Consider the following 24,533-nt stretch of genomic DNA (forward strand, 5'->3'; position numbering starts at 1 on the left):
GCGAGTAGGGGGCGGCGGCTTGTCGGGGTGGGGCACGTGGGGGTGACACCCAGAGTGATGCGATGGCGTCGGGCCACACGGGGTCTCCTTGAGGTGCTCGCTCACTCGTTCTGAAGCGCTTGACCCTGATCACGCTGTGGTCTTTAAGCCCCTCCCACGCTGCCGTGGTCCTCAGGGTGAAGTCCCAGCCCCGGACCTGGCTCTCATCCCTGCTCCCGGGGGACCAGCTGTACCGATCTGCTTCCTGTTGCGAGAATGTTCCCAGCCCTTCCCCTGCTCACAGCCTTTGCACATGCTGTTCCTGCCTTGGAACGCCCTTCCCCGGGTCGCCCTGCAGCCACTGCTGCTCCTTCCGGTCTCGCGTGGTTGTCACCCCCACGGACCCCTGGGCTGCTGTGGCCTTGGCTCCCCCCACTGTCACCCTTGGCCACCCGAGCCTGTTCTTTCCTCCTGAGGCCCTGTGCATCCTGCGAGTGATTAGCTGGCGGGGCTCCTGTCTGTCCCCTGACGGGGGCACGTGCGCTGGGGCTTCGGGGTTCCCAGGGGCTGTGGGACCTGCCCAACTCCTGGTGCCCCCTCCCCAGGTCTTCAGCGCAGGGGGTGAAGGAAGAACGTGGCTGGGGGCAGGGCTGGGCTGCCCAGGGACGAGCCCCCACTGTTGCTGCCCCGCCCCCTGCCGCCTGGGGTGGTGGGAGGTCTCAGGGCCTCCCACATTGGGATGGTGTCAGGGCGGGGTGATAGCTGGGCCTGCGAGACCCCGTGTCATAGGGGGGAAGACAGGCCCAAGGGGAGGTGCTTTGCGTTACTCAAGGCCACTGGGGGAAGCAGGGAATGTGCTGCCCCTTGGCTGCACTGGCCAGAGCTGGGCCCCGGGAGAGGACCTTGGCTATGGGGGAGGGCCCTGTGCTGGGGAGAGGGCCCTGTACTGGGGGAGAGGGCACTGTACTGGGGGGGAGGGTCCTGTGTTGGGGGGGAGGGCCCTGTGCCGGGGGGGGGGAGGGCCCTGTGCGGGGGGGGGAGGGCCCTGTGCCGGGGGGGAGGGCCCTGTGCCTGGGGGGAGGGTCCTGTGCCGGGGGGGAGGGCCCTGTGCCGGGGGGGAGGGCCCTGTGCCGGTGGGGAGGGTCCTGTGCCGGGGGGGGGGGGGGGGGAGGGCCCTGTGCTGTGAAGAGGAGCCCCGGCTGGCTGTGGGGAGGGTCAGGGGCCGGCACTGGGGAGGCGATAGGCAGGTGGAGGTGGGGTGGGAGCCTGGGTGTCACCCTGGGACAGGCCGCGTGGGGTGGTTGCATGCAGTGCAGGGCAGAGAAAGAGTTAAAGGCTGAGGGAAGTAATAACGTGTCTAATTTTTCCGTGTGATTTAATAAAAATGTAAATCACTGGGTGGAGGACGCCCCGTCCCCCACCGTGGTGTTGGCCGAGATTAACCGTGGGCTCGGGGTGGTCAGCCTGCCTTTGTCCCCAAGCAGAGCCTGGTGCCTCCATCATCCCAGGGGCAGACAGCGCGCCCTCCGCCCGGATGGAGGGGAGCTGGGGGGCGGGGGGTGGCTGTCGCAGTGTCGGGCCATCCGCTGAGCAGGAGGGCCCGGGGGGAGCCTTCCGTGGCCAGGTTGCTCAGAGCCGGGCTCCCCTCTGACCCCCACACCCCCACGTCCAGAGGAGCACGGGGCCTGCGGTGACGATGGCCGAGTCCTGGGTACATGGGGTGACGCTTGAGGTGAGGCTGTAGGATGAGAAGGGGCAGCCAAGCAGAGACGAGAAGGAAGAGCTTTCCCAGCTGCGGGGGCAGCATGTGCAAAGGCCCTGAGGTGGGAGTGAGCCTGGCCTGGGCAGGTCAGCGCAGAGGCTGGTGTTGGATGGCGGTGAGGTGGGACAGGGGTAGTGCCGGGAGAGGCAGAGCCACGTGGGCTCCAGCGGGACTCTGGGCCTGTCCCACGGCAGAGGGAAGCCCTGGCCGCTGGTGAGACCGGACCCAGGGGTAGGGGTGGGGTCCTGAGTCCCTGAGGAGGTGGCGGCTGTGGGGATGGGGGAGTGGGTGGGTCTGGGCTGCAGTTGAAGCCACATCCAGCAGGCCAGGGCTGGGAGCTCTGGGAATTGGGGTGCCCGCGAGGTTTGGTGAGAGGTGGTGCTGTTTGTGGGGGACTTGGCAGGGGAGGAGGCCGGAGTCCCGGCTGGTCAGTGAGGCCACCCAGGGCCGCGTGGAGATTGGAAGAGCCGGGGACGCTGACGCCCGGTCTTGGGAGAGAGACTTGGGAATCTGGGGCCTGTGGTCAGAGCGTGGAATGTTCTCGGTGCAGCATTTGGTCGGCATGAGCGGGGGCTCGAGGGTGGGAACAGGCGGCAGAGCAGTCAGAGCCGCCTTTGCTGGTGCGGGGAGCGCAGCATTCGTGGAGGGGTGGGGCTCGGCAGTGAGCTCCCCGTGGGAGTGAGGGCGCTCTCTGAGCTCAGGGCGGTCGTGGGAGGGCCCCGCTGCAGGTCAGGGTCGGTCATGGCTGGGGAGCCACGCGCTGATATCGGGGACTGTTGCTCCCGTCTTGTCTGTGGGACACCCCCCTGCCCCCGGTGCTCACCTGTCTTCCTGAGATGGGCCGCTCCTGCACATCCAGCCCCTCGCCCTGTCCTGGGGTCCATCCGCTCTCAGGTGTCCAGTCCCACCAGGACGCCTCCCAGGGATGCTGGATGCTGGGGCGGGGGGCAGCTGGGACCTGGGTGGGGGGCTCACAGCCCCCGAGTGAGAGTAGAATTCTGAGCGTGGTGCCGGAACGCTGGCCCCCCAGCCTCCAGGCGCACCTGCTCCTGGACCTCAGTAGGGCTGCTCCCCAGACACCAGCTCCGCCCCGCGTCAGTGGGAGCTGCGGTGGAGCGCCAGCGGGGGAGGGGGCAGGCGTGTTGGAGACCCGGTTCTGTCGCAGGCGGTGAAGGGAGTGCCTGTGCTGAGGCGGTGGGTGTTTGGTGTCGCGCTGCCGCCGGGCGGGGACCTGCACTGCCCCTGGACTCGTGGTGGGGATGGGGGTCCCCTGAGCGCTGCCCCGGCCCAGGAGGGCCCGCATGGAGGCTCTCCCGGGAGAGGGGGCTGGCCGGGCCTGGGGCTGCCGCCTGCCCCCACCCGTGATGCCGTGCCCGGACGCCTGCTTGGGCAGCTCTGGGCAGGGAGTGACCCGGCCTGGGTGGAGGGCTTGGTGGGCTTGGTGAGTGGGGAGTGGGGGGCATCCCTGATGGGGCAGGAGAGAGCAGACAGGGACTGGCCTGTCTGCCCGCGGGGGCTCTGAAGTTGGGGGCTGGTGTCTCGGGGTTGAGGAGCCTGGCCAGGGAGGGGGTGAGGGAAAAGCAGCCCCCTCTGGTGGGCTGTGTGCTGGTGGGCTGGGACCTGACCCGGGGGCCGCGGGTGGCACCCATGCCCACATGAGGTTTGATGTCTCAGGGTCTGTGGGACCGAGTAGGGTGTATCTCTTGGTGTCGGGCTGCTGCAGCTGGGGGTGGTGGCCACAGGGGGTGGGCTGGGGCCCGTGGCCTCTCGGTCCCTGGGGCTCGTTATGTGCAGGGAGCATTAGGGGACGGGGACCAGAGTCTAGGTGAGCGCGGGCAGGCTGGGCTGGCGACATCGGAGGCCCCATGCTGGGCTGTTTGGGGTCTTCGGTCCCCTCTAAGGCTGCCTGTATCTCCGTGTCTGAGAATTTGGCCATATTCGCTTTGAGTGTGTATCTCGGGTGTAAACCCGACGATCACAGCTCTGCATGTGATCCCCCAGGGCCGAGCTCCTGGGCCGTGCCCACCCAGGACGGCTGCTCAGAGGCGGGCAGTGCAGCTGGCTCGGGGGGTCGGGCAGGGACACAGCTGGCGGCTGGCTGACAGCACACACCAGCGTTCTGCCCGTAACACTGTCCCCCTCCTGCACTGCTGGGCCCCCTTCCCCGGGCCCTGGACTCACGCCTCTGTCCAGGGTACGCGCGGGTCCAGGGTCAGGAAGAGTGGCTGCACCAGATGGCTGGGCGGGTGCATCTGCCCAGTGATCTCAGGAGAGGCTGTGCTGATCGCAGACTTTGATTAAACGACCTGTCCAGGCCGGCTGGGCAGCTGGTCAGTGTCAGGCTCGCACGGCAGGATGCGTGGACGCTGCCCAGTGCTGCGGGGGTGGGGGAGGGAGGGGGGGAGGGAGGGGAGGGGCCTTCTAGAGCTCTGGGGGGGGGGCTGGCACTGCAGGGTGGAGGGCCGAACACACCACTGGCGTTAGAGACCCCCGGCTCCTCTGAGCCTCAGTTCCCGCATCTGTAGAGGAGGCTGCCCATCCTGGTCTCGCAGCTGGTGGTGCAGAGGCCCACGGGTGGCGGGTCGGTGGCTGGGGGTTCCCCGGGGCTGCCTGTGGAGGGGCCGTGCTCCTCAGAGGCCTGTAGTTTCCGTCCAGGGTCTTCCCCTGCGGAGGGCACAGCGGGCACCCGGCCAACTGCCCAGGATGGATGATGCCAGGCCCACGGATGTGTCCTCTGGCCGTGCTCACCGCGTGGCCTGCGCAGGACATTGAAGGGCCTTGCTCTCGGTGCCCGGCCGGGCCTGGCGGCCTCGTTCATTCACCATCCCTTCCACCCAGGGGGCTGCTCATCTGGAATGTTTTCATCCTCTGTTCGGAGGCAGGCGGGAAGGAGGTGGGCCGGCGTCCTCGCCCACCCCGCTGCACGTGGGGACACATTCCAGGGAGCTGAGGGTCCTGGGACCCCTCTCGCCGGCTCCGTGTCCTCATCTGTACTGTGCGCGGTGGCTCTGTGAGGGGGCAGGGGCTGCGCTGCCACCGCCAGGGGCCGAGTGTCACATGCCTTTCTCACCTGGCCGTTCCTGTGCTCCTCGGTGAGGGTGGGCAGACGCCCTGGGAGGGCGGCCAGGGCCTCTCCGCTCCGCTTTAGTATCCCCGCCTGTAAAACGGGGTGGGCAGCCGACTTAACCATCACGAGCAGTGTTTGCAGCCTTGAGGTGTAAATGCCTGATCATGAGGAAATGCTGGTGTTAGGTGCTGGGCCTCTGATGTTTCGCTTAGGAAACGGGCAGTGCTGGGGACGGAGCTGGTTCTTCTGCAGCAGGTTGGCCTGGCACTGGAGGTCCAGACATGGCAGGGCTGGGACCAGGAGGCCCGGGGGGACATTGCTGGTGACCTTGGGCCCCTGTGTCCCCCTCCAAGGAGTCACCCCCCCCGGAAGCCCCCCACCCCCACCCCCAGCAGTGGAGTTTGTGATGTACCCAGGGCAGGGCGCAGGGGAGGGAATAGCCTGTGGCCCAGGCGATGAGAGGGTGCTGGCCGCGGGGCGGGCAGGTGTCCAGCCCCCGCCTTGACCTCATCACCCCAAACTCGGCGTCCTCCCAGCTCGGGGAGCCCCTGGAGAGGGCAGGGATCCTACACCTTGGGAAACGTGATCCCCTCCCCGGCCTGTGAATATTTCATCAGCGGATTAAAAATTGAAGCTGAACCTTCGTCCCCTGCTCCGAGAGGGTGGAGGAGGGGCGCCGGCTCCGTTTCAGGCCCGTTTGAGTATTTTTTTTTGATGATGGAGCCTTGTCGATGAGAAAATGACACTGCTGTTTAAAATGCCGTTCTGCGGGCCTCTTTAATTAAAGCCGAGGTGTAATAGCCAATCTGGAGCCGTGAATGAATTTTTAAGCATCAGAATGAGAGGTGAATAGCGCCCAGTGGGCTTTGTGAGAGAGGGTGCGCGGGGGCCTCGGGGAGGTCTGTGGAGGCCGTGCAGAGGCTGTGGCCCCGGCCTCTTGGGGGCGGGGTGTGTGTGGCTGGGGTGTTGGTGGGGTCGTTCTGGTCTGTATGTGGCGGGGTGGAGGGTGGCAGACTCTGGTCTCTGTGTGCCCATGTGCACATGTGCACGTGTGCCAGGACGGGGAGAGCCTGGGGGGCTGAGGTCTGGCTTCCTGTTGGTCAGGAGGCCTGATTTGTGGGGAGTTAGAGCCCCCGATGGCCCCGCAGGAGGGTGTGATGTGTGAGGGGCTTGTGTGAGGGGCTTGGGTGCAGCCAGGGGACAGTGTTCTGGGCTTGAGGGCCGAGGGATCGAGGGCCTGGTCCCAGGGCTGCGGTGGGCTTTGGGCCTGCCCAGGTGTGTGATGGGTGCGTGGTGAGGCAGGGGGCAGGTGAGCCGCCCCCAGGCCTCCCGGGCCGTGGGGCAGCCTGGACGTGGATGGACCCTGCCACTCCTGACCGGCGGGTTGAACACCCCGGCGGGGCTGGGCTGGGGGATCCAGCCAGGCCTGGTGGCCGCTCGCCAGGGCCCTCAGGGGTGCATCAGGGCCCGCGGGTGCGTCTCGGGCACCAGGGAGGGCGCAGGGGTCCCACTCCGGGCCCACAGACGGGCGGCCCAGGGCTTGGCAGCACTGCCCTGCCCCTCCCCGCCTCGCCTCTGCCTAGCAGCGGGCAGAGGTGGCCGCGCGCCCAGAGCAGACCGTGCGAGGCTAAGTGTCTGGACCACCCAGCCTCCAGCCACCCTCTGCTGGGCCTCCCTTGTTTTCCTTTGGCGGGGCCGGCGCTGATCCCCGGCTGCCGGCGGGCGCTGGGGGCTGCGTGCCCCGGCCACGTCCTGCAGCTCCCGCCTGACTCGGCGGCAGTTTCCCCTGCGAAACAGAGTCAGGGTGCGGGTGTCATGGGGTTGACCGGGGGCCGAGTGCGGGGCCAGCACGGGGAGTGGCTCCGTCGGTCCCTGGCATCCCCTGCACGTCGTATGGGGCGCAGAGAGGGGCCGTCGGGCGCAGTCCTCTGGGAGAGCGAGGTGCCCGCTCCGTTTGCGCGTCCCGGGGGTGGGGGGCAGCTGCGTGGGCTGGAGCGCCTTGGGCACGTCTGCCCCATCTGCTCATCTTCCCTGGCCCAGGGCAGCAGGTCTCAGCATGGTCTCCCCTGTCTTCCTTGTCTCCTGGGGGACGGGGCCGCCACTTCCTAGCGTGGGCACTGGTTGCACCCGGGGAGGCAGAGGGCAGTGGGCACTGGTTGCACCCGGGGAGGCAGAGGGCAGTTTGCGCCCTGGGTTCTCCCCCTGCCATCGGGCGGGGTCCCGGGCGCGCGGGCTGGGAGGGTGAGTGGACTGGCCGGGGCCCTCCAGTGTCTGCCGAGTTGGGGTACGGATTCCCCCTTTGGCGCTGGCAGGAGGCGCTGGGGCTACCGGGGTGGCTGGGAGGGGTGGGCCCACAGCCAGGACTCTGGGGCCCGAGGAGACGAGGGCAGACACTGGCCTGAGCCGGCTCTGCTGGGGAGAGGGCATGTTTATTTTCTCAGCCGGATTTAAAGGCTGCTGGAATTGTGCTCACGAAGGTCCCCAGAAGGTGGAATTTCTGACAGCCCTGGGTGTGGGAGGCCTGGGCCTGGTGGACAGAAGTGGAGGGGGATCTGGCGGCCTGGGCTGCATGTGTGTGCCTGTGTGCAAGTGTGCACGTGTGTGTGTGTGTGTGTGTGTGTGTGTTCGTGCTGCCGTGTGTGTACATGCAGGGGCGTCAGGCTGGTCTCCCTTCACGTGGCTGCCCTGGACATTCCCTTCTTTCAGCAAACCTTCCCTTGTGTTCAAAAGAATTCAGACTCTACTAAGTGATGCCCTGTCAGCTTCTTGGAACCTGTGTGTCCCCAGTGTGTCCAGCTGGGCCTTGCGGTCCTCCTGAAGGTGGTGGCCTGGATACAGCCCTCCTACTCCAGGCCAGCGGGTCGTCTGCCCTCCCGCCAACCCCTTCCCAGGGCGGGAGGGCTGAGGTGCCCTCTGGGCAGTGATACCAGGCCTCGGGAAGGGAAGGGGCCATTTCTCCCTGAAGCCTTCCGGTCCCTTTAGAAGGTGGTTTGTTTCCAGGGCTAGGTGTACCCGTTTGGCGAGCCGAGCCATCTGTGACCTGGGATGCCTGACGTCTCCCTGATGATGTTGGAAAGACTCACGGACAGTTCCAAACACATCTCCAAGCCACGCTGAGGGTGCCCTTAGAAAGCTGTGTCTGCAGTTCGGGGCGGTGTTCCACAGGTGCTGCAGGGAATGGGCTTGGGTGAGCAAGAGGTGCCGTCTCGGGGAGCAGAGGTCACCAGGCCCCTGGAGCAGGCACTCAGGTCTGCCCCAGCCCACAGGCCCCAGCCCGCAGGCCTCTCTGACTGACTGATCGTGGCCGCCAGGGGCTCAGCGGGAGAAGTTCTGGGGCCTCGGAGGGGTGCAGTGATGGCGAGCAGGGAGACCAGGGGCAGGAGAGGTGCGTGCCGCGCCGTTGCCATCCTGGGTCTGCCGGCGCCCGCAGCTAATGGGATTGGGCTCTGTCGCCAGGAGCTGAATGACGAGGCCGTGTCCGTGGTCATCGTAACTCCTCCAGAATTTTCCGCCGCCGCCGCCGCGGGTTACTCTGCATCCTCCCTCCTTGAACAGGCTGGCGTGAGAAGGCCTGAGGGATTTGTGAAATTGAGCCGGTCGGAGCTTCTCACCCTGGCTGCCCTAACCCTAACCCTAACCCTCACCCTCTCTGCCTTGCCCTCCTTTGAAAGCACGGGAGCCTTCAGAACTGCCGGTGTCCAGGCCACGGCCTGGACCAATTACATCAGCAGCCTTGGGGGCCGGGCCCGGGCACTGGGGCTTTTCAGCGGTCCCTGGGTGACACTGACGTGCGGTCATCATCCGGGCCAGGTGCTCCCCAGTGTCCTTCCTGTAACTCCACGTGTGTGTGTGTGTGTGTGTGTGTGTGTGTGTGTGTGTGTGTGTGTGTGTTCCCAGGAGATTTAAATCTTCAGGAGCTCTGTTGTTGCTGGAGGTCTCAGGTCTGGGTCAGACCTGGCCCCGTGTCCCGGGCCCTCCACGCTCCTCAGGTGACGCTTATCTGAGTCCCTGATCTGTGGCTCCCGTCCCGCAGACCTTTGCACGCTGACTTCCCTGCCAGTGCCCATGGGCCTTCCAGGGCTGGCGATGGGCATGGGCATGTAGGGACTGAGGCCACTAGGAAGTCTCCACTGGTAGTTGGGAAGCCTGCCTCAGTGTCATGGGGTGTTCGGGCCAGAGGGACCCCCCCAGAGACTGGCTCCCCTGCTCTCAGGAAGCTGCGTGAGCAGGGTCTCTGTTCCAGGAGTGCCCGGGACCCGTGATTGCGGGAGGGGCGTGCATCCTTTCTTCTGCCCAGGTTGGCCTTTGGGGTTCAGGGTGGGGCTGGGGCCGGGCCACCCCCTCCCTGCAGGCAGGAGCCCTCCCCTGTGCCTGGCTCCCCTCTGCCTCTTTCTGCCCCGGAGTCCATCCTCCCCTGGGGAAGTGTAGGCCCAGGTCCCAGGCTCTGTGCTGTGGGTCCCCAGGGTCAGTGTGAGCAGTGCCTGGTGGGCTGGGCATCTGAGCTCCCCAGCTGGGCCAGGCGGCCAGTCTGACTTGTAGGGGGCAGGGAGCCCTAGCAACTGAAAGGCAGATGATGAAGACCAGCCGGACCCTCATCCGGGGTCAGGAAGATGTCGGGCACCACCCCCCACCCTGCCCCAGTCTCAGTTTCCTGATCTGCCCTCGGGAGGCTGGGAAGGTGAACAGTGCTCATGGCTCAGCCAGCCTTGGGAATCACTGCTTGTCAGTTTTGGTTAATCTTTGCTTGTTTGGGCTTCACTTCTTGGGTGGGGTGGGAAGGGAGAGGCACAGGCCCAGAGTTCGGGGGCCAGCAGAGCCCGAGAGGAGGGATGGGATGGCGGCTACCTGCAGAGAGGTTTGCAAAGCGTCCTCTGTGCCCAGGGCTGAGTGCTGCAAGGTCTGGGAGGCCCGGACCCTGCCCCCCGTGAGGGTGGGGGAAGTCCCGGCCTCTGCCCTCGCTCTCTTCTCCAGCCTGAAGGGTGGTGGGTCCTTGCAACACTGCAGAGGCAGGTAGAGACCTGGCCCGTTGTGCAACCTGCAGCTGTGCGGGGAATTCCTCCCAGGGCCCTGGCTCTGCCCTGCCCTGGAGTCTGCATTTTTTGGAAAGCTTTGTGGCTCCCTGGTCCCAGGGGAGCAGAGCCTGTGAGGGTGTCAGCCTGAGGGTATCAGATAAGGGTGTCAGCCCTAAGGGTGTCAGATAAGCCCTTGGGGGGGGGGGGTTTGACCACAGCCGGGTTTGGGGGACGAGGTCTGGGATGGCTGCTGGACCTGGATGCCTCCGAAGAGAGGCAGGGTTGTGTGTCCCCACGGGGAGCCAGAGTGGGGCCCACCAGAGTGGGGAGCAGAAACGAGACACAAAGCAAAGCAAAAATCCGCCCCCAGTCCCCCCAACCTGCAACTCCGCCTGCTTATCTGCGGCCCTGCGGCCTGTTGCAATCTCTCGCTGGGGGCCAGGTTGCGTAATGCGATGGAGCAGATAGTCTCCCGGCGCTGGGTCGTCCGGTGCAGTTGGACGGGTTTGGATCTGGCCCCCAGTGGAGGGCCTGCTCCCCGGGAGGAGAAACCAGCCAGGGTCGGCTGCTGCGGGGCGCGCCTGCACCCTCCTCCCTGCTCCCCCGGCCCCGTCCTGGGGAAAAGCGGGCTCTGTGGGGCCGGGGAGAGGCCTGCACAGAGCTGGGTCTCGCCTCAGCCCCTGTCCTGCAGCTGCGTGACGTCAGGCCCTTCCCGGCCTCGGTTTCCTCCTGGGCCCCGGGGGTGGGATTGGAGGAGGGTGTCTGTCCACAGGAGTTGTGCCAGGCCCGGGACGGCTGGGTCAAGGGGAGGGCGGGAGCTGCTGAGGCCTTGGTGACCCCACGCCCGCCAGGCCCCCTGAGGCCCAGGGATGCAGTGGTGGGCACGGTCCTGAGCGGCATTTAGGGAGGGAATGCTCTACCCAAGCAGAAGTCGGGTTTCTGTTAGTCAGAACCTCCCAGGACACGGACCTGTTTCAGAAATAAGGAGGGCCACCCTCAGGGCGGAGCCCACGTTCCTAGAAAAGGGGGTGTAAATCGTGGTTTCTCCGTAAGTTGACCAGTGTTTGGCCCTGGCAGCCTGTGACCTGGCTTACCAGAGGATGAGACCGTGGCAGCAGCTTGTGGCAGCCCCGAGGGCAGCGGGGAGAAGTGACGGCCGAGGAGGAGGCCGAGGAGGAGGCCGGGGGCGGCTGCAGTTACCCACGGTGCCCCGGGAACACGGGAAGGCGGGCGGGAGGACGGGCCGTGTGTGGCCTGGGGATCCTTCGGGACGCCTGGCGGGAGTGAGGTGCGACCCCTGCGTGTGTTTTCGCGGACAGACCCTGGTCGCCTGCCCACCCGAGGGTTGTGTCCTTCAGAGGGGTCCCCGTGGGAGGCCGTGTGTCACTTCTAAGAGGGCTGCCGCTGGCCACCCTGCTCCCGACCAAGGAAGGAGCCAATAGTAACTGCTTTCCCAGGTCAGAGCCCAGACCGCCAAGTGCTGCCCAGCCCAGGCTGGGTGTCCTCACCTGGTGAGTGTCCTGGCCTGATGAGCTGTGAGCTGGGCAGGAGGCCACTTCCAGGCAGGAGGGAGGCGAGGGCTCAGGGTCTAGTTGGGGCGACGGGCAGGATGTGGGCAGCTGCAGTCCAGGGTGAAAGGGCCTCCGTCAACCTGGGCTGGGGTGGAGCTTGGGGGAAGGCTTCCTGGAAGAGGCAACAACCTGCAGGTCTAGATAAGGGAACAGATGGGGGAACAGCATTTGCAAAGGCCCAGAGGTGAAAGGGGAGTTCTGGGTTCTTGCGGGGAGGTCAAGGCCTGAGCCTGGGCTGGTCCCAGAGGGCCTGTGCCGGGTCTGGACTTGAGCCTGTGGGAGCCCTGGACGTGTTGTATGCGGGAGCTAACAAGGTCCAGTTCCAGAGAATTCTCCAGGAATCTGGCTTTCCAGGCTTCTGTTTGGTGCTGTTTCAGTAGAGCAGCGCTGCCCCCCGGCTCTCCCTCCCCTGCCTCTCCCTGCCCTTGTTGTCAGCAGGATGGGGCAGGACCGCTCAGCCCTGCCCGACACAAGCTGCTCTGGGGCAGGCCTGGGCCAGGGCTGGGGTCTCCGCGAGGCGGTGGTGGCAGCCTTGGGAATGCCGGCAGGTCTGAGCCTGGCCTGTGTGTGAAAGCGTGCTGTGCATGAGGGCAGAAGGCCAGGAGCCCCGCAGTTCACAATTCACTGCTGCGGGCTCAGGGAGGGAAGGGGGGTGTGTGTGTCCCAGCATCCCCTAGAGCTTAGAAAAGCGGAAGGAAAGAAGGGGTGCAGGGGAGCCTTGTGGGCCAAGCTGGAATCGCCGAGAGGCTCACACCCCACGTGGGGGGGATTTTCATTAAGCCTTGTGTCACCTCCCCCTTTCCAAGGCAGAGGGGCCCGTTCAGTTCAGGGAGCGTTTGAGCACCTCCTGGTGCAGGAGAAGTTTGGGGTGAGGCCCAGGAGGAAACAGGGTCTGCAGCAGAGAGTGGGGGGCCTTGGTGGGGGTGGGTCTCCCAGGCCATCCGTAGGGACAGGCGAGGAGGGTGAGGTGTTCCTTTTGGGCCAGGGCTGGGGGTCCCCCGCCCCATCTAAATGAAGGTGCCTAAGAATCGGATTTGAAAGCCACCAGTCTCAGTGAACATCTGGGGAAACTGAGGCCCAGCGATGGTTGCCCGAGGCCACGCAGAGCCTGGGAAGGCTGCAGGGCCCAGGCGGCTTTGATGGGGCTCCCTTGTCGGGGCTGCCCTGGGGCCTCTCGTGTTTTGGAGGGCACCTCTGCTCATTATTCGCCAGTAACCAGCTAATTAGTCATGCAGGGGGTGCCTGCTGCCCCAGGCTGCCCCTCCCCGGGCACTTTTTTCTTCTGGCTTCACTCCCTTTCCTCCTCATCCCTCTTCGCTCTCTGGCGCTCCTGCCCGGCGGCGCGTCGCCAGCTCCCAGCCCCCAATCCGCCCAGCCCCCAGCCCCCCAGCTCCGTGGAAAATGAATTCCATAAATCGTCGTCCTCATTCTCCTCTGGGCTCTGCGCCCTCTCAGGGGACACTGTGTATGCCTTTGTCTGGAGGGTGCCGGGCTGGGGAGGGTGGGACCCCAGGGGAGGAGGCTGGCCCCCCACCCTCTCTCCGTGGGCCTGGGCTTGATTTTTCCCGAAGATTGGTTAAGAAGGACCCATCACTCACTCTGCTGAATAAGTAATAAAAAACCCAGTAATCGTTTGTGGCCTGAATCCCAGGAGAGGGCAGGTACATGTGGCTCTGGGGTCGGAACCAGCCGCAGTGGAGCCCTGGCGGGGGCAGGTGGCAGGCGGCCCCTCCTGTGTCCACCCCCCGCCCTCCCCAAACTCACAGCCATGGTTTGGGAGGTCCTGTGACAGCCCTTGGTGCCCCGGCCCACCTCCTGGCCACTTCCCTCGTGGGCTGCTTCAGGCCATCTGTCTATCTGGGCAGGGCAGCCCCGGGGGCTCTGGTGGGCCTGGCCTGTGAAGGGAAGGGGCTCACGCGCTGAGGCTCCTTGTCGCCCCACCAAGGGCAGGCAGAAGGGTCTGGGGCCTCCCGGGGTCCCGGGCTGGAGAGGGGGCGAGGAGCCAGGCAAGGCGGTTGAGCTGGGGTGGGACTGGCGGTGCTGAGTGCCGCGTCCGGTCCTTCAGCTGTGATCCGGGCTGGTTTTGTCACGGCCACTTAACCCCCCAGGAGGCAGAGGTGGCAGGAGCCCCCAGGCTCTTACCTAAAGCCCCTGCTCTCCCTGTCTGGCTGGGGGTGGGGGTGGGGGGGTGGTCCCAGGGTCCCCGGGCCCGGGCTGGGAGCCGCGCGCTGCTCTCGGGGGCCTTGCCCAGGCTGCGGGGTGAGGGGTCGGCGTCTGGCCGCTGCCTGAGCCGGTGACAGGCTGCAGATTCCCGTGTGGTCGGGGCTAGGGCCGAGCTGGCAGGAAGCAGCTGTTCCTTCCCCGCTCCCACCCCCGCTGGTCACGGGATCGCGCTGTGACAGTGAGGCCGGGTGTGCCCTGTGGCCTTGCAGAAGTGCCGGATTCGAGCTCGCATCCCTAAGCCCGCTTCCTCGTCTGGAGGACAGGCGGTGGGGACGACGTGGGTGCCGCGCCCTGCCCAGCACCCCTTGTCCAGACGCTGCTTTCAAGCCTGTTGAAAGGTCTTTGGCAGCAGAGGGGCCCCTGCTTCGGTCCCAGGGCCTGACTTGTCCGGGGGCAACCCGGGATCCAGGACCACCCAGGGAGGAGTTCTGGCCAGGACCTCCTGGAGGGAGTAGCCCCATCCAAGGCCTGGGGTCCCTGGGAGTGGGGCTGCCCTCGGGCCGGGCCGAGATCTGGGACTTCGCCTGGGGGATGGTGGACGCGGGAGGCCGAGGCGGGGGCAGGCCGGGCGGGCACTGAACGGGGCTGTCGGGCAGGCTGGGCGAAGGGGTCCTGGGCTGGGACCGGGGCCCATCCCCCGGGGCTGTGAGAGCCCCAGCTGAGCCCCATCTTTGCTCTGGTCTGGGGTCTGGGAGCCGCCTCCGGGGGGGGTCTGGGAACCCAGGAGGCCTGGCAGGGTTTGTGAGGTGCCTCCCGCCAGGGCAGCCCCCGCGCTGCCTGGCTCGGCCCCCTGGTCCCTCTGAGCCTGGTGTGGGCATCGCCTCCTCTCTGGGCTCCGCTCGGATTTTATCTGATGGGAGCGAGCAGCCTTTCGGGGTCAGACTTGACTTTGCCATACGTCCTGGCATTTGACTCATCAGAGTAATGCGGTGACCATTCTGCTAATTTCTTCATCAACTAATTAACTCTGGAGCTTTCTCTGGGCCCGGCACCTGGTCTCAGAGCCAGAAGGAAACTTGGAGAGCTCACGTCACAGGTGGGGAAACCGAGGCCTCCCTCGCGGCAGGGCGGCTGTCCCCACGCTGGCCCTGACGCCGTCTGGGCCTGCGACCCACTGTGCGGAGCGGCCCGTTTCAGGACCTGCCCAGCTGTCACGGCGCGTCGGGCCCCGTCGTCCCTCCTCGCATCACCCCCTGCTACCCACCTCCCCGACCCCGTCCCTCTCGCTCTTTCCAGCCCGAGTCCATCCAGGCGGGGCTGGGACAGCTGTGGCCAGAAGGTTGGAGGTGACAGAGGTGCAGGCGACGTGCCCCAGCTCTGGCCCCCTCCCAGCCCTGAGCTCGCCCCTGGCCGGCACTGCCTCTCTCGGACGTTGTCCCACTGCCCGAGGGGGTCAGGAGGGACGTGGCTCCGGAGTGGCCGTGCTTGTCCCTGCTGCTCGTGGCAGTCCCCGCTCGTGCCTCAGCGTCCCCGTCGCCCCTGGGCTATCGCCCGCCTCGGCCCCGCGTGTTCCTTGCCTGACCTGCCCCCCGTGGCTCCGGATCGTCTCGTGTATGGGGGCCAGGGGTCTGTGCGGGGCCGGGGCATCTCCCGGACCCCTCGCCCCCGCTGTGGTCCCCGTGGACGCTCTCGCAGCGCCACGTCTCTCCCTCCTGCCACAGGCAGCGTGTTTTGGTGGCTGGTCCAGGGTCTCCCCCAGCCCTGCCCGGCTGAGCTTCCAGAGGGCGGGAGTGGAGCTGGCCGTGTCCCCACTGTGCACCCAGCACCCGGCACAGCGCTGGCGGCCGCGGGTGCGCTGAGCGAATAAATGGTGGCATTCGAGGTCGCAGAGCCGCCTCCCAGAGATGGGCCGCCTTCTCTCCCTGGGGTGGGGGGCCCTGGGGCCACATGAGTCATTTCCCCGAGCAGGAGAGACCGGAGGTCCCCAGGGGTGAGCCTCAGGGTCTGTGTTGAGCCACTCATCTCTCGTGGCCAGCTCCTGGCCGGGGTGGCCGCCCTTGATGGTGGCCAAGCCTGGCTGGCAGGGCTCCAAGCGGGAGTTGCGGAGGGGTCTTCTCCTCCGCCAGAAGCCCTGCCTCCCCGCCCCCCGGCCCCGCCTGAGCCTGGCTCCCACACCACGTTTCTCGGGCCCGAGGCGCCCACCGTCCCAGCCATCCCATCCCTCCCCAGCTCCCAGCCCCGGTCTGGGTGAACGCTTGCTGTCCTTAGTCAGAGGAGGACGGAGATGACCGCAGAGCTGGCGCCCCTCCTCCCACCCCCTTCCTTTGACAGGTCCGGGACGGTATGGTCACCCTCCCGGGGCTGCTGGGCGCTCATTTCCTGCAGGGCTCTGTCTGTGGTGGGGAGCCTTCCGGGGGTCTTCGTGTCCTGTGATGGGTGTACTGTGAGTGATGAGTGGGCAACAGGACCTCCCTGCTCCCTGTCCCCTGCACAGCCTGGTGGCAGCAGGGCCGGCCTCAGAGGCGGCGTCCCCTCCCCTGGGCCCAGGAGGCACCGGCCTTGTCTGCCCACCCGCTTCCGTGCCGGAGGGGAGAGGTGGAAGGGGTCCGTTTAGAGGATCAGCTGATGTCACGGCTCGCTGGTTTCCCATCTAAGTGCCCAGCCCGAATGGGCCAGGGGTGGGGCCCTGCTGGCGGGCTCCTCGCCCCTCACCCTGCAGGGGCGCCTGTCTCCGCTGTTTCTGTGACTTGCTGGCAGCGTTTCTAGGCAGGCACCGACGGCGCACGTGGGCAGAGAGGGTCGTGTGGAGGGGCCGCGGTGAGCACACCTCCAGGATCCCGCGTCCTGGGCCATGCCAGGTACTAAGTGCACGGTCACACTCGGCTGGCACGGCAGCAGCCGGCGTCCGCCTGAGCACGGCCCTCGGAGGACGGCCCCACGCTGCCCCTTCCTGACGGTGAAAGCACCGGGTTCTGGGGGGCCGCTGGGCCTCCCCGCGCCGGGGGAAGCGCCCACCTTCCAGCAGGTGCGTGGGAGGGGCAGGGCACCGGCTTTTGGGCAGACGCAGGTGGCGTGAGTTTTGGGTAAACACAGTCGCGCCCTTTGCGGAAACCTCGGGCGGTAACGTTTTGTCACCTCCACTTGCTTTAGCAGTTTAGGGGGGAAGAGCCTTTTCTAAGAACTTCACAGCCAGAGAAAAGAATGGCAACCCCCCCCCCGGAAGACGGCAGTCTGTGCTATGGGCGTGGTTGCTGGGGCGCACCCCTCCCGCACGGGTCTTCTCCCCGCCCCCCTCCTCCTCCAGCCTGCTTTTCTAGGTTCTTCCACCGACGGGATGTCATGGATCTTTCTCTCTAAATCTTGAGCTGAGCTGAGTTTCCGAGGTCCCCGGTGTCTTGCCCAGACCTTCCAGACCAGGGTGCAGAAGCCGTGAGGTGGGAACCCGTGTGTCCCGGCAGGGCAGGAGGTCCACGAGCTGGGATGTGGGCTCTGGGCCCTGGATTGCGGCCTTGGCTTTTGAACATTACATGAGGATCTCCAGGTCCTTTCTCCCTTCCGCCCCCTCCCCTCTCAGATGAGGAACCTGAGGCTGGAGAGGGTTGTGCCTGTCCAGGGTCACCCCGTGGGGGCGGGCAGTCCCGCAGCATCTGGGGGGGCGTGTCTCGTGGTAAAGGCTGTGAGATTTTGGATGGCAGCGTAGCCAGGGTCCGGGTGCTGGAAGGGAGGAGGTGGGCGAGCTGACAGCTCCTGGTGGTGGGGGGGCGGGGGGCGCGGCCAGGGGCTGCTGATGATCGTGGCTGGCTGCACATGGGCCTCGGGAAAGCCCCCCAACCCCGTGTGCCATCTCTCAGGGTCCTGTCGGGGACCCCTGCTTTAAAGACAAAGAGATGGAGACTCAGGGTCCCAGCCACTGGCCTGCTGGTGCCCGGCCGAAACCCCTCTGCCCCACCAGCTGTCTCCCCGGGGGGCAGTGGTGCCTGGGCGGGTGACCAAGGAGGCATCTGGGTCCTGGCCCTGGGCGCGCTTGGAGTGTGGGCCGACCCTGCCCCTGCGAATGGGGTTTGGCAGGTGTGTCTGCCCCTGAGAAACGCAGCTGCACCCGGTTCCGGTGTGAGACTGGGCGTTTTTGGCCTCTCTGTGGGTCTCACGCTGGCCTTGGTGCGGATGGCAGGCCCTGGTGCTGTGTGCGGCCAGGCCCCCTGCTCTTCCTTGCCGGGGGTGCTGGGGGCCCAGTGGCTTGTGCTGTGTGTGGGGACCGGGGCCCAGCTGTCCCTCGGTGGGCCTGGGATGGACCGGTTTTACATCTGACCTTGGTGGCTGCCCTGGTGGGGTGGCTCCGAGGAGCTGGGCGGACTTGGGGAGGGGCGGTTGGCACGCTCCATGGATGGAAGGGAAGGTGCTTTGGGCAGAACTCACCCCTCCATTCACAAGTCCTCCCACCCCGCCGTTCATTCATCTTGCCTGGGTCAGGCCCGACTTGGGGCACGGGTCCCATGCTGGGGGGCTTGGCTGGTGGGGGGAGGCACACACAGACGCTCAGCATTGATGAAGCTGGGCCCTCCGTGTGAGCCCGTGGGTAGCCCAGAGGTGATGGGTCGGGGGTCAGGGGTCAGGCGAGTTACCTCTGGGAGCATGGCTCTCTCTTGGCCTGAGCCTTAAGACTGTACGATTTTGTCTGGCGCCTGCTTCTTGCACCCCTTCCTTTCTGGGGGGTGGGGTTGACACTTGGTCCGCATCTCTCAGGCCAGGCCTTGGGGGCCGTGCTGTGCCCGGTCGCACAGGGAGACTGAGGCTGGGAGACGCCAGGCCCCGGCGGGGAGGCGGCCAGGGAGGGACTGCGGTCCTGGGGGTGATTCTCCAGCGTTGGCGCTGCCTGGGTGGTCCCCTGCGCGTGCCCCTCACGCATGGGGAGGGGGTGAGGGCCTTCCTCTCCTCTGCATGGCTCGCCGCCCCTCCGGGTCGCAGGGCCTTGGCACGGGCTCAGGAATCCACATGATCTCCGGCCGGCTCCAGCTTCCTCAGCAGGGCGCAGGGCAGGGCTGCTTCTGTGCTCTCCCGGCCCCTCTGGAACTCGCTACCTCTGGTGTCAGTGACAGAGCGCCCGGCGGCGGCGGGCTCCTAGGGCCGAGGGAGCGGCCCCCTCCCCGGCACCAGCTGCCCCGGCCCTGAGCACCCTCGGGCAGCGTGAGGCCGGCCTGGGGCCAGCGCAGCAGGGCTTGGCGTGGGAGGGTGGGGATCAAGCGTCCCCCACCAGTGGGCTTGGGCCTCGTCCCAAGCCGGGCCAGCCTGGCCTGGTCTTCTTGCTTCCAGAAGCTGCGCCTGGAGATAACAGTGTTGGGGTCTGAAGGGCCGGGAGGCGCCGTCCACGGACACATGGGGAACTGAGGCCCGGAGTGGAGGATCCCTTGCCCGAGGCCATGCAGTGCCCTGGGACCAAGGCCTTGCCCCCTGCCTCCATGCCCTTGGAGGGTGGTGGTCTCGGGCCTCTGTGGCGGGGGGCACAGAGCAGTAAAGGAGCTAGCTGCTCATAGACGGGACGTGAACTTTTGCCAAGCTGTCGGGCTGCCAGGGAGGGTGTGGTGGGCTTCTCTCGGCTGGCCTTTGAGGTGTGCCCTGGACTTTGTGTTTGCCTGGAGTGCAGTCTCCCGAGCCTCGACTTGCCCAGCTGTGCAGTGGGCCCGTGGGAGCCCATGCGCCCACTGAGGGGCAGAGACGGCCTTAGCGCCCGCAGTGCTGCCTCGCGGCAACCTGTTTGCACCTCTGGTTCTGGCGTCACCCAGGAACCCGGCTCTGGCAGCCACGCTGGTTCCCGGGCCCTGGCTCAGCCAGCGCTTTTTGCTGATCGTGCAGGAACTGCTAATTAAGCTAAATCGTTCCCAGAGCTCCCTGACATCAGTCCACGGGATCGGCCCTGCCGGAGATCCTCGCTGATAAGACACTCCCTGCCGGCTTGTTGTAATTTGTTATTAAACAGCCCTGCTCGTTCACCCTGTGGAGGTGCCAGTGTGAGCGCTGGGCTCCAGGCCCGGGCTGCCCGAGCTCAGCTGCAGCGGGTGTAGGCCTGGGTCTTCTCCATCTCCTGGGACTCTTTCCACCGTCTGAGGGGCAGCGGCAGGAGTTTCCTCGGCTTGAGTCCTGGGGTCCGGGGTTGGAGGAGGCCCAGGCCCTCAGCCTGGGGAGCGCCAGCCCGTTTCTCACCTGGTTCCCACTCCTTCAGTTACGGAGGCTGCTTTCCCCCCTTGTCACTTGCAAAAGATATGGGGGTGGGGGGTGGAGGTGGAGGAGAGGCCTTAAGCTGAGACCTCTCGCTGGGCCCTGTCCCCAGGCGCCCCTGTCCCTGCAGAGGCCTCCTCCCGGTGAAGGAGGACACGCCGGTATGTGGGCCTGTCCAGTCCGGGCTCCCAGTGCCCGGTGCCCCCACCGGCTCAGCAGACAGTCGGTCGGGGGCTGGACAGAGGCGTGACCAGGCTCCCAGGAGGAGGCGAGGCCCCTTCCAGGAAGATGGGAGCAGCTCTCACTCCGGCCATCCCAGGGCTCTGGTGAGTTCGGCCCCGAGGGCCTGGGGCTTCCCTCCCGGGGCCAGACGGCCCCTGCCTCGGGGACCTCCCGGTACTTGGATGGCGTAGACGTGCACCCTGCAGGGTGAGGGGCCGGGCAGCGGAAGGTTCGGAGTGCTCGCTGTCTTTTTGAGTGAAATCGGGCTCCGTTCCGTGGGCGGTGCACACGCGTGTGTGTGGGTGTGAGGGACCAGGGCCTCTGGGGTCCTGTCGCCCCGTCCCTGTGAGGTCCCCACACCCCCAGCCCAGCCCAGGGTCTCCTCGCCCCTCGGGTGCTGACCGGGTTTGGGAGTTACGGGCCTGGCTCTGTGGTCCACCCTGGGGCGGCTGGGTCCCTCTCGGCCACGTGACCTCGGGAAGTCCTTTTCCCTCTCCGGCCAGGCGGGCACCATCGCACAGCTGCCCTGCCGTCTCCTGCAGCCTTGCGGTTCAGAGGTGGAAAAGGAGGTGCGGGCCGGGGGCGAGGCCCCCTCCTCCCAGCACGAGGCCCATTTAACCTGAGACCTTACACCTCTTGTTTACGCACAGTCACGCACGTACACATGTATGTGCATAGACACGTGTCTCCGCGTGCGGCGAGCACGGTGTTCAAGGCGCTGCGTCCCACCGTGGATAACACGCTTCTCTTCCGTCTCTGGCTTCCAGACCCTGCTGGGTCTGAAGACCCAGCGGGGTGCTGGGCTGGGGCTCCCGGGCACCTGGGGAGGGGATCCTGTTGCCTGACATGCTGGGATGCAGCCAGGTGTGGCCCCTGGTCTCCTGGTGTGGGGACAGGGAGGGCAGCCACTTGTCTGTCCCCATCGGGGGCGTCTCCGGAGGCTTCAGAGGGCATGTGGGGTGACGTCTATCCACGGTGGGCCCTGGGGGAGCCTGAGTTTTGATGACCTCGGGCCTGAGTTTGAACCCTGGCAGACCGCTCTCTCCCCGGCAGGAGACCCCTCTGGCTGGCGGTTCCCGCTGCCGGGAGCGCTGGGCCCCCTCCCTCGTGGCCTGCTCCCCCCGGCCTTGCCCTGCCACTGTGTCCAGACCGGGCGACCCCACCTGGTGCCTCCTAATTACCTTCCTTATTTCTGTGCCGGTTCGCACTCCATCCCCCTGTGGGTTCTCTGCTGCGTGCCCAGGTCTAGAACAGCACCTGGTGTGCAGAAGGCATTCGGTCCCCACCTGGTGAAGGGTGTACAGTCATTTGAAATTGTGTGTCTCTCTGGGTGCCGCCGGCCGTGTCGAGCCTGTCGGGATTTCAGAGAGACCGTGGTGTGGTGGCCCCGTCATCCTTCCTGGTAACCCCTGAGCTGTCTCTGAGAGCCAGCTGGGCATTGTGCTGGCCACTGGCAGGGGGCACCCGGGTAGGAGTGTTGTGCGCGTGGAGGCCCAGGTGTGGCATGTCTGCAGGTTGGGAAGGGCTGGCCCTGGCAGGACCTGGTGGGCGGTGTGCTCAGTGGAGCTCTGACCACGGCAGGGCCCCTCGTCCTAAGAGAGGGTGCTGCCGGGGGCGGGGGGGTGCTGCCAGGCTGGGTGGCTGGGTGAGGGGTGCAGTCACTGTGGGAGGTGGCGGTCACTGCAGCGTCCCCTCCACTGACTGGTCCTGGATGTCACCTGGGGGCCGGGGGCCAGGCCGTGTCAGGCCTGAACGGCAGGCGGCTGTGCCGGGAACCTCAGCCCCCTGGGCTGAAGATGGGGTGGGGGAGGGCGGCTGGCGCTGGGGGCCCTGGTCCGGCTCCGGGGGTCAGCGGCTGGAGGGACCCTGGGCACGCCCCCTCCCTCCCAGGGACGCACGACAGAGGGCACGCGGAGAGGGATTTACCTCCACGGTTGACCCCGTCCCAACTCAGACTCAGACCCCCACCCCAGCTAAAACCCTCCGCTCCTCCTGGCCCAGTGCGGGCAGCCAGGTGTGGCGCCAGAGCGGGGTCCCCGCTGCCCCCGCTCCTCCAGGTGTGGCCTTGGGCAAGTCCCTCTCCCTGACTGGGCCTCAGTTTCTTTCTGTGGGTGGGGCTCAACGGGACCATTTTGGGGGAGCAGGGGTGCCCTTGAGTGGCAGCTGCCATCCCAGGCCCCTCTTGTTTTTGCTTAAAATTCAGCCAAGCGGTGTAGGCCGCGTGCAGGCCCTGGGCTCGGCTGGACCCGTGTGCTGACCGTGAGGCCTGGGTGGGCCGGGCTGAACCTTCCCTGACTCGGCTGTGCCTCCCGGGGCTGGTGAGGAGTGGCCCCGGGGTGCTCTCTCTTTCTAGAACGTGATCTCCCCGAGCTTGGCCCCTGGTGGGTCCGCTGAGCGCTGGGCCAACTCAGGGCCACGGGAGGCTTGGGGCAGAGCAGGCCTGCAGTGGCCTGTGGTGGCCCGGGGCCGGCCTCTGCACCTTCGAAACGACCCAGCCTGTCTGTGCGCCCCTGAGGACGAGGGCCGCATCTGGGTCGGGCCAGGCAGGCGGACGAGAGGGCCGCAGCCCTCCCCGGGCGCCGCTGTGTGTCGAAACTGGTCGCTGACGCGGCCACGGTGTTGAAATAAGTGCCTGTGGGTTTCCCAACATCCTGCCAGCTGTCACAGGACCGCGTGTCAGGAGCCTGGGTGCCAGGCCTGGCCGGGGCCTCCCTCTTGGGGTGCCCAGTTCCCCGTTTTCTCCCCGGGGAAACGAGGAGAGACCACCCCTCCCCTACCGCCACCTGGGCGGGGCAGAGGTCGTGACATCAGGGCAGGGTGGCATTACCCTGGGCCCACGTAATCCTTGTGACCTGCCCGTTTTACGGAAGTCAGGTGGCTTTGGCGTGGAGGGCAGGATTTGAACCCAGGCCTCGGATTCTGTGCTGATACTGCCTCCTGGGCAGGAGGGAGGGGAGGGGCGGAGAGAGGAGGAAGCGGGCCAGGATGTCCCGCTGGCCGGGGGGGGGACACATACCAGCCTGGTGGCAGAGGGCGGTGGCCAAGGGTCCTGGCTCCTGTGCCCTCCAACGGACAGCCCTGGACTGGGGGTGTGGGCCCTTTACTGAACGGCGCACCTTGGGGAGACGGTGGGAAGTGGGCCTGGGGCTGCCCTGTGCGTGGGCAGCCAGTGACCGTGGTGGCTGCAGATTCATTGATCATCCACTGTGCTCCAGGCCCTCGACTTCCGGGGCTCATGGAGCCCTGCCTGTAACCTCCTGGGGTGGGTGTTCTTATGCTCAGTGTTTAGAGAGGAAACTGGGGCTCGGAGAGGCCGAGTGACCTGCTGGGGGCACACAGCAGTTGGCAGGGAACTGGTGTCTAGGCTGCCGGCCAGTGAAGGCCACGCTCTCTAGGATTCTGCTGGGTCAGGTTGGGAGGAGGTGGTGTAATGGAAAAGTCCACCCCCAGTGGCAGGTCCTGGCCCTGCCATTCTGAGCTGTGCAACCTCTCTGATCCCTGAGGGACCTCTGCCAGCTTGGGTGTGGAGCGGGTTGAGGGTTGGAATCTGGCTCTCTGGGTTAAGAGGAGGAGAAGAGGGGCTCAGGACCGTCTTCCCAGCACAGCGCTCCTGCAGACCCCAGCCAGGTCCCCTGCAGGGTGGGGCCTGGGGTTCTAGGAACCTGTGGCAGGCCTCACCCTGACTGTGGCGTCTGCCCGGCGCCCTTCAGCAGGGGAGGGGCCCTGGAGACTAGCCTCTTATGGATGAGGAAGTGGACGCTCCGAGAGGGTGAGGGGCTGGGCTTGGGCCACACAGCGAGGCAGCCGCTGAGCCAGGGGCCTGTGGACAGAGGGTGCGTCGGGAGACCCAGGCACTGGTAAGGTGGAAGTTTCAGTGGTCTGGTGGGGAGGACCACGCAGGTTCCAGCCAGTGACACTTAGCGCCTTCACTGGGGCTGGGAGTGACAGTAATGGGAAGAGCGGTGACCCCCGAGGTGGCTCTCGGTTACTGAGTACCTACTGTGTCCCAGGAACTGTGGTTGATGCCCGCCTGCTGTGCACCAGGCACTGTGCTCAGCTTACACCATTTATGTCCCGAAACAACCCTGTCCGGAGGCTTTATTAGCCCATTTTCCAGATGAGAATGTTGGCACCCAGAGAGGTGACATTGCTTACTGTGGTCCTTGGTCAGGAGGAGGTGGGGCTGGACTTGGCCCCTGGTCTCAGTGCCTCCGGTGCCAGGGGTCCCCTGCGTGAGTCTGCTGCCCTCCCTGGGCCTCTGGCTGGGGTGACTGTCCTCATGGTGGGCATGCATGCAGGTCTGTCCCATCCCCCAGCTGTGCACAGAGAGCCCAGGGCTTGGTTTGCAGGGATGTAGGAGTCTACTGTAGGTTATAGCTGGAGGGAGGCAAGTGGAGTCTCTGACAGGAAGGTAGAGTACCCTTCCTTCTGCTGCATCACTGACTGACTGGGCCCTTTGGGTTCCTGGAAAAGGCCTCTGGCTCTGGACTGGTTGTCCCTGGCAGGGCCCGGCCTTGACTACCTGCCTGTCCCCAGCACAGTGG

General features: G+C 66.3%; 1 protein-coding gene across 7 annotated transcripts in view; it reads left to right on the forward strand.

Annotated features, from left to right (window-relative positions):
- RXRA (retinoid X receptor alpha) overlaps window positions 1–24,533 on the forward strand; it is a 100,497-nt gene that overhangs the window by 20,033 nt on the left and 55,931 nt on the right. Inside the window, exon 1 of one of the 7 annotated variants that reach the window (XM_068553382.1) lies at window positions 13,932–13,952. The exons of the other annotated variants lie outside the window; for them this stretch is intronic. The gene's annotated coding sequence lies outside the window, so the exon portion shown is untranslated. Of the gene's footprint in view, window positions 1–13,931; window positions 13,953–24,533 lie in introns of those variants that run through there. 7 annotated transcript variants of the gene reach the window in all.

This window comes from Eschrichtius robustus, chromosome 10, assembly GCF_028021215.1.
Source record: "Eschrichtius robustus isolate mEscRob2 chromosome 10, mEscRob2.pri, whole genome shotgun sequence".
NCBI classification, from domain to species: Eukaryota; Metazoa; Chordata; class Mammalia; order Artiodactyla; family Eschrichtiidae; genus Eschrichtius; species Eschrichtius robustus.